Below are 14377 nucleotides of genomic sequence, written 5' to 3'. Positions count from 1 at the left end.
AGCCATTCTAGAGATGTGGATGTGCTCTTTAGATATCAGTAGCCTCTACATGAGCATCCCCCATGGAGAAGGATTGCAAGCTACTGCTCGACTCCTTAATGAGGACTCTCTATATGTTGGACCTCCAGTCCAGTTGTTCATCCGCCTTCTTGAGCTTACATTAAAAAGAAACTTTTTCCTCTTTAACAACGAGTTTTTTCAGCAACGAACGGGGTGTGCGATGGGATCTCCCGTCGCACCCTCGTTCGCTAATACCTTCATGTACAGCATTGAGAGACCTTTTTCTGAATGATGAGGTGGCTCCGTTTGTAAAGTTCTATACTCATTTTATCGACGATGTACTGTTATTCTGGTGTGGGACAGAACAAGCATTCAGAGAACTGATGGATCAACTTGTTGAATTGTCCTATAAAGTTCACCTTTGAAATGAGCCAATCCTCTATCCATTATTTGGACGTGAACATCGCCATTCAAGGAACCAAGATTGCAACCCCTATCTTTTCAAAAGTGACTGATCGCAATACACTTTTGAGTGCGAATAGCCATCACCCTTCGGCTTTAGTGGGAGACTTACCCTTTTCCCAGCTGGGTGAAAAGAATAACCAGCGACAGCAATCAATTACCTATTGACTTGGACAAAATGATGTCTAAAATCAAAAAGAGATGATACCAATATGATACCTTGAAGATAGCCAGAGCCAAAATTGATGCTATCCCGAGAGACAACCTTCTCAAGAGAAAACCCCCCAATGAAGCGAAATGTACCAACAGGCTTGGGTGGGTGAGGAACTACAACACAGCAGATAAATGCATCTCTAAACTATCCAGCTAACTCTGGCCTGTAATACAGCAGGATAAGGATCTAAAAAAGCTCAAAAATGTGACCCTAATGCCGTGTTACAAACGCGGTCAGAACATACGTGATTGGGTGGTGAACACTGACATTTCAAATAGAACACCCCCTAACACAAGACTAAAAGCGGGGGGATGCTACAGGTATGTGGGATGCATCACCTGCAGCGGGATGACCCATTCAAGATTCTTTTGCCATCCACACTTGGGACATAAAATAATGATCAAACACCCAGTGACATATACCTCTACCCATGTAGTATATTTGATACACTGTCTGTGTGGTTTATGCTACGTGGGTAAAACCATCCGTACGTTTAGGGAACAAATTGCCATCCACCGTCATGCCATTAAATCTGCTTTGTTGAAGAAGGACAATGACCAGCCTTGCCAGGCACTTTGTTGAGGCGAGACATAGCTTGGCCAATTTAAAGTACATTATAATTGACCATGTCCCAGCTAGTAAAAGAGGTGGTGACCGCTCAAAAAGACTCTTACAGCTAGAATCATTCTGGATCCACAGATTGGGGACCATGAGTCCGAGAGGTCTTAACGAGCAATTGTCATATAATATGTTTCTCTAATATGGTTTTCTCATGTTTGCCTTGCCCTGACGGGATCACTGCACTGTGCCATTGTTGTCTTGTAATTTTATTTGTACTATTTATTATTTTGATTTACTGTATGTGTTCTTGTTCCCTTAGCGTCCTGTATATACCGGGTGCTAGGCAATTGGGTCACAGCTACGGTCCGACGCTGATGTGCTGACGCAGTGACGTCACTCAGAGGACGCACGGAAACCCGGAAGTCCCGGGCGGGCCGGGGACGGCGTCTGGAGGTGGAACAGTACTCTGAATGGTATTTAGGTAAGCACATTATCTGTACACTGTTGGTTCTATGATTTTGATAACGGAATTACATCCGAAACGTCAATCAGCACTTCGTGTGTAGTGTTTTCATTGCAAGTCCGCGTGAGTGCCGCTTCCTCGACCTCTATCTTCACCCTCTGGTGTGCACCCCGGCAGATATACAGCATAATTATTATACCCACTGAGTGCCAGCTTATTGCATCCCTATATATATATATATATATATATCTCAAGAGATATGGTCTAGGTATTGCGCTTTGTTTATAGAGTAACGAGCTGCGACTCCTAAATGTCTCTCCTGTTAGTGAGAGATATACAATCATATGGGTGAAAAAAGGGGGGGTTGTCAGGAGTGCGCTCTAATGGTACCACCTAGCATGTGCATACATCAGACATGATACAACAATCAATCAATATCTGGGATGGAATTCTTGATGTTTCAACAATATCACGAAGACTTCATTCAGAAAATGATCTTTTTATTGAAAATAGCCCAATGCATTTCGTCAACACGACTTCATCAGGGGCAACGCCTGTACCATATCTAGTGTTGCCCCGATGAAGTTGTGAACAAGAGGTTCAGCGGCTGAGAGGCTTGTGCTGAGCTCTGCTTGGTGGAGCTCATCATATGCTTCTCAGGCCCATGGAGGACAGCAGCAGCTTGGTCATGGGAGGGTTTTTAATTAGAGGCAGCGCTGACACTGTCAGGGCTCCTACAGAGTAAGGTACAGAGGGACAAACACAGGCTTTTCATGTGGTATTTTATATATATATATATATATATATATATATATATATATATATATATATATATATTTATGTTTATATTAACACACACACACACACCCCTGCAGTTATCCATTGACCAAGTTTTTACTGGCTTTACTCTGTGTTTTGACAGTGTAATATTCTCCCGTGCAGTTTGCGGCCAGTAAGTGGGAGGGGCTCCCAAAGGCTTAATCTGGCCCTGGGTATAAACAACTGCTCCATTTAATCTCTCTCCAAAATTTGATATACCTCACCCTTACTTTAACCCCTTCACTGGGAGTCCTGGAAAATTTCCGGGTGAAGCTTCAGTGGTAACACTGGCATTCCCGGAAAATGTCTGGGATTTCCAATGTCTCCCCCTCCTTGGCACCAGTCATGCCAACTATGCCTCCCCTCCAGGGCTTAAAGTGGTCCTGGGGAGGTGGTGGAACTCATTTCCCTCTCCCACCTAATTCCTCCCCCTCCCCTCCACCCATTAGCAAGAGCCAGGGCCTGTGGTAGGGTTTTTGGCACCCACCTGCAAACTACAATGCTTTTCTACTAGAATTACTATTGGAGGTTACCAAGGTGGAGGTTGAACCAGTTCAACCCTCACCATTAATCAGTTCCACCCCTTTCCTCTTCACTTTAACCCCTACTACCCTCTCTTCTGCAGACAGCTGCCTGTGGGAACAGCACAGGTATGAGAAGAGCTGTGGTTGGTTCTCTCAGGCAGAACACATAATTAACCTTTGGCCACCACTTTTCACTTACATATTTTTTTCACCCAAAACCAATAGATCCACTTTTCCTATAAGAGGCTGTAATCCAAGTCATATCCACATATGCAATACAGTTTTGTAGGACAAAATATTTCACTGATATCGCAATTTTTTTATCTATGAGGCACCAAAAATTTTGCAGCACTGAACAAATTAATACAGTTTTTGCATATAAGCAGAGGTGTAACTCTAGGAGGCAATGGAATCATCTGCCACCAGGCTCTTGCTCCCATGAGGGTACCTCTGTGACCCTGCAATTTTGAATCAGTTAATTGAAAGCCATTGATATCGCTTCTAGAAGGACTATAGATGATGTCACACTCTCTTTATTTTAAACATAATATCCATAACATACTTACATACATACATATATTTATATAAGGTGGGGTTTGTGTGGGGGGCACCAATATTTATCTTGCCTCGGTGCAACTGGGACAAACTTACGCCACTGCATATATGGAAAGAGTTTGTGCAAATAAAGAGTGCATGGATACTATTACTGACCAAATCACATGGTATATGTACAGGCAACATCTGTATAACAACATATATGAAAATTAAATGAATAGATATCATCATAAAAAAATAAATTATAAGACATCCCACATTAACCTGTTTGATGTTATAAAAGGTAATAATGGAAACCTATGGGATACTGCCAGGACAGGACACACAATTCAGTAAAGCCCAAATTATGACAGAAGCAAATCTGTGTGACAATTTGTGACCCTCCATGAGACCAGAGCCCCTCTTTCTCCCGCCAGGCTGCAGTGTGAAACCAAGCTGTGATCACATGTAGAGAAGAGATCATCCAGCCCAGTGCTGTCAGATTCCTGTGCACAGCCACTAACTGCTCAAACGAACAGCAAGAGATAGAGAGGGGAGAGGAGACGCAACGAGGAAGCAGCAGAGTGGGAGAGATACTGGGAGAAGCAGAACAACTGAGGGATAGGAAAGTGACACTGGAGCGTTTAAAGAGATGCAAAAAGATTCTTCGCTAGCTAAAAAGTAAAAGATACTCAGCAATAACCAGACACCACAGACTAACAAAACAAAGAAGCAGAATAATTATAAGATGTAGGGAATTAAAAAGAATGAACTGGTGAAGGAATAGTGGGCAGGGGCTACCTAGAGAATGGGGAAATTCACGTGGACAGCAATTAAAGGGATAAAACTACTAGAAAACATAAGCTAAGTGATAATTATATAGAGAACAACATGTTATCTGTCTGCAATATAAACCATGCAAAACACATAGTAAACTAGACAATGATTCAGGCACTCTAATGAAATGTGTGGCAAATGGGGAGTAAGGTGCTCTGCTGTAAGCTATCCAGGCAGCAAAGTTAGCATTCTGGGACAGAAAGTCAGAGCCTGAGGAAGGTGACAGGTATCTGTGCAGCACCTTCCGCATCTGCCCAGGTAAGACACTGTCCTTCTTCTTATATTAGCATGCTCTTTCCTGGTGCTGCCCATATATTGCCTTCATGTTATGTTATCATATTTAATTGTGTAATAGCAGTGGATGGATTACATGTGATAAATTTGAACTCTGATGTATTAGGACTTGTACATATGAATTACAGTGAACTTGTATTGCAATATATTATTAGTATTGCAATATATTATTAGTATTTTAGTTCATATTTGTTTAATTTTTTTCACACTTACTAAATTATTTATATAAGCTTAAAAGCATACATAACGATATGGGTTGAAAATATCTATTTACGGCTAAATATTATGGAGACAATGGTGTTATAAGTGTATGCAGATAGCATTATGCACTTTATTAGAAATAAATAATAACAGCTGTGTTGGATGATGGCGATAAAAATTATACATAGATACAGCAAACATACATAGTTTTAGTATGTGTGTCAGTGTGTGTGCGTGTGTGTGTGTGCGCGTGTTTCTATATATTGAAAATAGATGTGCATATATATATATATATAGTCACATTGTGCATTATTGTGTAATAATTGGACAGAAAATAATGACATCAATGTGAAAAAGTTATTTTTAGACATATGGCTGTATTTAAAAAGAGCAAATTATTATTATTATTATTATTATTATTATTATTATTATACCAATTCAACAAAGAATCCCATTATTTTATATAATCTGTGTCTAAAGTTCTTAACTTTGTGAAGTCAATTTTTTTTCCCCACACTTATTTGGTGTGCCCATTATGACATGTTTCATATATAAGATCTCAACTGTATCAGCTAAAAAATAAGCAGGTGCATTAACTATTATACTGTTATACATTCAGTGTTGTGATTATTATTCAGCAATTACTTCTAACTATTCAATATTAGCAATCCATGTCCTCTCTTTTTATTTCTCCCCTCCTGTCTTTTTATCTCTTCCCCTAGATCTCTCTCCTCTCACTATCTATCTATCTATCTATCTATCTATCTATCTATCTATCTATCTATCTATCTATCTATCAAGAGAGATTCACTACTAAAGTTCTCTATTTGTAAGTTATAGAGACCGTTCTTAAATACAGTTCTTCTTACCTACCTCAAAACAGTGCTAAATTATTAATGAACTTTCAATATAGAACAAGAACCCAATTACAATATACAATGTGCGCATTACTGTTGTGGTATCTTGGACGAAAGGCTGGTTGTATTTAGGATAAACATTAAGTCAAGCGCTTTGTCTAGCAGCCATATTTGAAAATCATTTCTAATATATTTCCATAGAAACACAGCATCTGACGTGTGTTAAGAGCCACTTAACTTACCCTTTCTTGTCTCCTGTAAAACCCCAACACCCTGTTTGATCTGTGACCTTATATTATATTCAGGATATTTTTAGCTCTATCAATACAGCTTACAATTACTTTATTCTATCATCTCCTAGCACTTCTGGAAGACACTTCTTTGTCCACTATCTTTGATGCTCAGGCAGTTCTATCATTTCCAACATTGGGGTTTATACATCATCACTTAATTTATACAAAACCAGGTGAAAAGTAAAATATTTACCTATTTTTGTATAAATCAAAAAGGTGACGTATAATATTGGGACCTACATTCGTCAAACTCTGAGATTACAGTATTGGGAAGATTGACTGCGGGAGGAATCTCAAACTCAAGATGGCGTTTGTTCCCGTAAACCGCTTTGGAATTTTAAAAAATGAAATGAAAATAAGATGAAAATAATTTTTAATATCCCTCGCTCCACCTACTCGCATTAGTCATCCAAGAACCCTTAAAATAAAATTGTCTAAAATTTAAACCAGCCAGTACTGTAATTACTGTTTGTCCTCCAGCACTCATATGAAATAGTAAAAACAGCATTATGGGAGTTTTCATTGCCGGGCTGTGTCCATTTAACACCTGTATTCACCTGGGTTGTCAGTGCCAAGGAAAGAAGAGAGGTGGGCACTGCTGACCCCCGGTGATGTCTTTTTAAAAGAAACAGCTCTGGCATGAGATCCTTACAATTTGGTGAAAATTAAGGAGTACCGTAATCATGGTGCTCTAGTGACTTACAATAAAATGACATTAGGCTACAAGCCACTTGTACACCGGGGCTGGACTAAGTTGAATATAGATACATATATTTGTGCAGTGTATCTTGGGTATTTTGGTTGCTATGGTCAACTTTTCCATTTTCCCAGTTGTCAGTGCCTGGCTATTTTTAAAGCAATAGAGTTTCTAATGTAAAGGTCATTTTTGGAATGTGCCATTTAATTGGTGTCATCTACAATACCTGTGAGGTTTCTATAGCTCTCTATGTACATGTCTGATTGGTTCCTGAAAGTTATATATAGATGTCAACAACATCAGTAAATGTCATGAGAAGCTGATCTCATTCATTAAAACATATTTTCAATATACTTATGCATGGATTTCAGTTGAGTTTTGTAAAATGTAAAACATCTTAGCATACAGTTTAAACATTGTAATATACAGCAGGGCTGTAACTAGGGTGCTCCGGAGTATGCCACAGCTCACAGTGCTGCAGGGAAGGGGCGCTGTTGGCAGCACTTGTCAATTATCTGTTTTGATTACTTACTTTGAGGCCTGGAATCTGCCGACTACCCCGTCTTCCCTTACTGTATCTCTTCTGTCGCTAATACCTATACAACATTCATGAACTTAACTTGAGAGCTCTTTGTTATTCAGCCTTTTATTTAAGGAATCCAACCCATCATCTATGCATAAATATATGGTCAGCATTGAAGCCTAGTAGATCTATGTAGTGTGGGGCTGCACAGGATTGGATGTGTGGATATACACTACATAGATCTACTCAACTGATATCCTTTTTTTTTACAATGTACATGTAGCTTCATATACAGTTGTTAGAAACCTCATACATTTTATGCAGGATCAAATAGTCCAATGAATAAGGTATTTTACTGGCATGCAACAGGTTATTTGTTAGAATCCTGTATATTACAGAATGTGTTATTTACTAAAGAATATTGTAACTGAATAAAAAAAAGAGTACATCAATGTGGTATAAAGAGGATTTATGTCCTAATACATTTCCATGCAGTGTTCTATAAATAGGTGTATAATATATGTGGGAAAGGGCATAATATCATGGACTTTCTCTGGGATTCGTTTTGTCAAGCCCCTTCCCCACAAGGGCATGTGCCTTATGTCCCTATTGTAAAAAAAGAGCGGAGAGTTGGGTTGCAAATTTTCTTTCTGGCACAGTCTAGTTATGGCTCTGACATACAGTAGAGGCTGATTCTCAGATGGGAGTGAAGCAAACAAAAAATGAGCAAGTAGCACCTGAGACAAACTGTATTGCAATGCTGGGGGTGCATATATATTTATAATTTGCATGCAGGATTGAAATTGGCTGTTTTTGTTGTTGCCCAAAACCGCTGGACAGATTTGTTTTCACAGACCAATCTAGACAAGCTCTCAAAGAAATCTCCGGTTTTATTTACGAAGTTCTTCCTGGCAGGTTGGGGTGAAAATTTAAAATGGCTCTTACAGTCAGTGTAACACATGCCAGCCAGTGCTGGTTAAGTTTTTACCTCCAACCCATCAGGAAGCCCCAACTTCAAGAGCTGCCGATTCATAAATAAAGACATAAATTTCTGCACATTTACATCTGCCCCACCTGCAGTGCATCCTGATTTTACCAACATATTTTGAACACTTGCTATTTTCTGCTTTACACCAACTTAGAATCAGGCACTTCTCCCCTATGCTGGAGAGGCTGTGGAGAGTTGGGCACTTTTTTACACATATGGTTGACTTGTCCTAAAATTACAGCTTATTGGGAAGAAGTGGCATATTTATTGGGTAAAGTGTTACTTACTAAAGTAAATAGGGACCCATTGTCCTTTCTTCTAGGACACCCCATAACCTCCCTAGACCCTCTTTTAGAAAAATTAGCAACACAGATACTCAGTGCTGCAAGGTGTCTAGTGGCCTCGCACTGGAAAAACCTGGACTTCCCTTCTGCTCAAACAGTGACTAATAAGATATGGTTTGTAGCTTTAATGGAGAAGATAACAGCATTTCTACAGAACAAATCCATAAAATTTATTCAAATATGGAATCCATGGTTTGTTTTTACCCAATCTCTTTGTGGCAGAAAAAACTCTGACCATCTTGAGAATTATGTATTCTTAATTTTAATTGAGACCTCTTCTATGGTAATTCTTTAAAATTCTTCTCTAAATTTCTTTCTTCCCTTTAAATACCCCCTTGCAAACATTCTTTTAACCTTAACACAGAAATACAAAAGATGGATTTTCCAAACTGTCTGAGGCGCAAAACTGTCCAGATGTTTTTCTAGCAGTCAATATTCCATTCAGTCTTCCTGACAATTATTCGATGGATCTCGGGGCAAGTCAAGAAAAGAAAAAGAACCACCAATTAGGTATGAACTGAATCAAGAGATTTTTACTTTTGGAGTGAAGTAGGAGAGCATAGACGGGCGTACCCAACTCACAGTGTGGATGGCACTATACGTGCACGTAGCGGATACTTGTTCCGTTGGTTTTATTCTTCTATGCCCTCCCTCTTGGCTCCCAATAGTATGTGTACCATACAAAAAATAAAAATTAAACAACAATGTGTAACTCTGTTGAAATAATACTGTGAGTATTTTTGTGACAGGAGAAGAATTTTGTAGGCGTACCTCACTCACTTATAACAAGGGGGAGGCACACATATAAAGGTTTCTTTTCCAGTATTAGTGTATCAAATATATACACAGGTGTAGTGAAGAATAATAGGCGTACCCCACTCACGGTAAAAGTAGAATGGTATAAGCCCGTAGCAGGTTCTTTGCCTTTCTTTTTGAGTGTTCGTAGTGGTCGTGGTTCTCTCCGTCCCACGTGTGTGAAAAATCCCACGTGTGTGGTTCTCTCCGTCCCAAACACGTGGGACGGAGAGAACCACGACCACTACGAACACTCAAAAAGAAAGGCAAAGAACCTGCTACGGGCTTATACCATTCTACTTTTACCGTGAGTGGGGTACGCCTATTATTCTTCACTACACCTGTGTATATATTTGATACACTAATACTGGAAAAGAAACCTTTATATGTGTGCCTCCCCCTTGTTATAAGTGAGTGGGGTGCGCCTACAAAATTCTTCTCCTGTCACAAAAATACTCACAGTATTATTTCAACAGAGTTACACATTGTTGTTTAATTTTAATTTTTTGTATGGTACACATACTATTGGGAGCCAAGAGGGAGAACATAGAAGAATAAAACCAACGGAACAAGTACCCGCTACGTGCACGTATAGTGCCATCCACACTGTGAGTTGGGTACGCCCGTCTATGCTCTCCTACTTCACTCCAAAAGTAAAAATCTCTTGATTCAGTTCATACCTAATTGGTGGTTCTTTTTTTTTTCTTGATCCATCGAATAATTGTCAGGAAAACTGAATGGAATATTGACTGCTAGAAAAACATCTGGACAGTTTTGCGCCTCAGACAGTTTGGAAAATCCATCTTTTGTATTTCTGTGTTATGGTTTTAGTTATTTAATGATAACTAGGGACTAATACGTACTAGAGGCAGCAGTGCGCCAAAGAGAGGTTATATCCTACAACTTGTTTTTGTATATTCTTTTAATCTTATTTTTTCTTTTTCCTTCTATATTATTCACCCTTATAACTTAAACTGTTAAGTAAGAGTAATTATGTTTGTAATGCTTTTGACAATTTTAAGAACATGTCTTAAAACATATAGTTTAGTGCAAAAATAAGTTTGAGTTAAGAATTTAAAGCGCCATGTACATGTGTTAGATTTTGAATAGTCACAGTGTACTTTGCAATATTTGGAAGGACATTGTCCCTTTTTATTGTATGTACTTCTTGAAACTCTTGTATATTGTGAGTTGTATATCAAAAGTTTAATTAAATAAAATATATTGATATAGAATCAGGCACTTAGAAAGCTAATGATAAGCTATAGAAAAACATGCAATTCTAAAGGTGCATACACATCATGCTTGCCGACTTTTCAGCTCCGGGAGAGGGCAGCCAGCTCTGGTAGGCAGGGGGGCCGGGGCCACAGCCGGGAGTGAAAAAGAGGCGGTTCGGGGGCGTGGTCACACAGATGCCCTGTTGGGGGGCGTGCCTAGAGTCGCGTCATTTTATTAAGAGCAATGTCTTATTAAAAGTCTTCTAAACTTTTTATTTCATTCTCCTAGCTGATACTTTCCAATAACTTCTCAGCTGTGCTTTGACTGCTCATTGATTTCTTGATGAAGCTCTTGTTTGAAAATATGCTACTTTGAGAATTCTCACAGACCTAAGCAGCAGTTATACTAAATCAAATGAAAAACTTTAATTGCATGCACATCCATGCCCATCAATGAATTCATTATGTGCACCACACAATACTTGGGTTGGGATCTTTGAGTCGACCTAAAGATGGTCGACAGTCATTAGGTCGACAACGTTGGGTCGACATACTGGAAGGTCGACAGGTGTCTAGGTCGACATGCCAAAAGGTCGACAGGTGTCTAGGTCGACATGGGACAAGGTAGACAGGTGTCTAGGTCGACACAATCCTTAGGTCGACATGGGTTAGGTTGACAGTCAAAAGGTCGACATGGGGTTTTTCACTGTTGACCCGAATGTCAACACCGTTGACATGGACACAGTTTTAAGTGCACCGTGTCCCCTCGCATGGCTCGCTGCTCTCATCATGCTTTGGGCATCAGATTTACATTACAGCTTATTTTGTATTGAATCATTATTATTCCATGGTATAAAAAAAAAAATTAAATGCCAAAAATGGGTAAATATATTTTTTTATGTAGCTAATGTAAATCATGCAATCCAAATACAACTTGAGGAAATTTATTACAATATATTATGTCTTCAAATAATGACATTGTAAATGTTAAGAAGTACACACCTCATGTACAGTATTACATAAGAACCATCAGGCTGCCAGTAAGTTACAGTAAACTGCACTTGCAATTACAGGTCGTGTCTACCATATCCGGAGATCTCTTATCCGAAATATTCCCCCAAACTTTTTTTTTTTCAGATCCCCCCCTCCTTTTTTCATACTTACCAAGTCCCCCGATGTCCACAGCGGCCTTCAGGATCTTCTTCAGCAGTCCCAGGAGTGCATTGCGGCGGTGCCGGCATTCCTGCAAACTCGCGCAATGCAACCCTGGGACCGCTGAAGAAGTTCCTGAGGGCCGCCGTGGACACCGGGGGAGCATCAGGGGGACCAGGTAAGTATGCTAAAAAAATATATCCAAAAACCGTAAAAATTCCTTATCCGAAATATGGAAATGGTCCCGAGCATTTCGGATAGGGGATACTCAACCTGTAGTAGTTCGGATTAGTCTCATGTGACGTCTCTTTCACGTGGCTAGTTGCCAAGGTCATCAAATAATACACTTGACACTATAATAGAATAGTAAACCTGTTTTATTGTGTTGAAAGAGGTGTGGCCTAACTGTACTGACTGTCGCCTGATTAGTTCATTTTTGAAGGCACTGAATGTATGGTAGTAAAGTATACATTTATTACACTGCAATGGGTCAGTTGTAGTGATTATGAAAATTACAATTAAACTGTTAATTAGGATCATATCAATTTAATATTTTAGGATTCAAAACCTGAAGATGATTTCTATTTTGTACTTTAAAATGAACCAAGAGGTTAATGAGCTGCTTCAGGCCTGCTCACTGGGTGTTCGGAGCCTAGGTTAACCCTTTGAATGCCAAGTGAATTTATCAAAATAGGTGTGAAAATTGCCTAGCAAACATTTTTATCTACATAAGTATAATTGAACTATGCTTGTGTGTGTGTGCTGTGTGTATGGATGTTGCACAATAACTCTTGAATGCTTGAAGTAACCGTCTTAAACTTTGTACACTATTATCATCTTAAGGGATGATCTAAGTTCAAAGATGGGTTTAATCAGCCGAGCCCTTAAGGGTGCTGTCATAAGGGTCCATGCTATTTCTGTTGTTTTCGTGCATTGTGATATGTCGTTGGAAAGCTTATGACTTTCTGAATACAACACTATAAACAGACTCTTTTCTGTGGACCCTTAAGGGCCTATAAGGGTCCATTAAATGAAAATACATTTCACTTTACAAACTTGACAAACTGAAATTAATAAGCGACTCGTCGGTAGAATGGTCTGTGAATCGCACACTATAGATATCAATGTGAAATCCATGTGAGATCATTCCCGTCAGTTATTTTTCTCTTGAATGTTTGCGTATTTTTTCAGGGTTTCAGGGCTGCTGCAGCAGCTCCTGCCCTGCTGTGGTTAGCAGGGGTAGTTGGATAGCTGGAGACTTGCTATAGCTTTGGCCCTGCTGTGGTTGGGAAGGGAAGGTGGATAGTTGGAGACTTGCTCTAGCTTCTGCAGCAGCGTCTGCCCTGCTGTGGTTAGGAAGGGAAGGTAGATAGTTAGAGACCTGTTCTGGTTGCTGCAGCAGCTTTTGCCCTGCTGTGGTTGAGAAAGGTAGGTGGAACAAGAATTGCATAAGCATAAACTTTCGCCCGTCCCTGTGTACTCATTTCAAGGTATGCATATCTCAGTTTTGGCTGTTTTGTCTTGTGCAATTTCCTTCCCTAATAGCTGATATGCAGCTGCAGAGGGTGAATTAGCTGAGGCAAAGGGGTACGAGCAGCTGGTGCAGGTGGGTGTAATGGGTGTAATGGGCCCCATACATCAGCAATCACAATTTATGGATTTCCAGATCCAGGGATTTTTTGGCCAGATAAATGGATTTTACAATCTATCTGATTTTGCCCACACATTACAGATTTATTTCAGCAGATTTTTCCATCTAAAGATTGCATCTTCATATCTGGAAATTGCCCAATCGATTGTCATTTCAGCTGTTCATAATGTAAATAGATGAAGAAGACGAATTGGGAATGCCCACACATCTAAAAAAGATCCGCAGATAATACCAGATTATTAAGCATGTTTGAAAATCTGATTAAGCAATCGATTGGCGATTTTGATTGGGATTGCCAAAAGGGGGAGCCCACACATATAATGGGCCCCATACATCAGCAATCACAATTTATGGATTTCCAGATATTGGGATTTTTGGGCCAGATAAATGGATTTTACAATCTATCTGACTTTGCCCACACATTACAGATTTATTTCAGTGATCGGCAGATTTTTCCATCTAAAGATTGCATCTTCATATCTGGAAATTGCCCAATCGATTGCTGTTCATAATGTAAATAGATGAAGACGAATTGGGAATGCCCACACATATAAAAAAGATCTGCAGATAATACCAGATTATTAAACATGTTTAAAAACCTGATTAAGCAATCGATTGGCGATTTTGATTGGGATTGCCAAAAGGGTGAGCCCACACATCTAATGGGCCCCATACATCAGCAATCACAATTTATGGATTTCCAGATACAGGGATTTTTTGGCCAGATAAATGGAGTTTACAGTCTATCTGACTTTGCCCACACATTACAGATTTATTTCAGTGATCGGCAGATTTTTCCATCTAAATATTGCATCTTGATATCTGGAAATTGCCCAATCGATTGCTGTTCATAATGTAAATAGATGAAGACGACGAATTGGGAATGCCCACACATATAAAAAAGATCTGCAGATAATACCAGATTATTAAACATGTTTAAAAACCTGATTA

At 39.4% G+C, this 14377-nt stretch overlaps 1 protein-coding gene across 1 annotated transcript in view; it reads left to right on the top strand.

Moving 5' to 3' along the window:
• The first annotated feature begins 4104 nt into the window (after positions 1-4104).
• Positions 4105-14377, top strand: part of KCNJ4 (potassium inwardly rectifying channel subfamily J member 4) — a 90442-nt gene continuing 80169 nt past the window's right edge. The window contains exon 1 of the mRNA XM_083156480.1: positions 4105-4672. The gene's annotated coding sequence lies outside the window, so the exon portion shown is untranslated. The remainder of the gene's footprint in view (positions 4673-14377) is intronic.

This window comes from Crinia signifera, chromosome 8, assembly GCF_055691185.1.
Source record: "Crinia signifera chromosome 8, ASM5569118v1, whole genome shotgun sequence".
Lineage (NCBI taxonomy): Eukaryota > Metazoa > Chordata > Amphibia > Anura > Myobatrachidae > Crinia > Crinia signifera.
The sequence above is the reverse complement of the archived record's forward strand: the minus strand, read 5'-3'. Positions and strand labels throughout refer to the sequence as shown.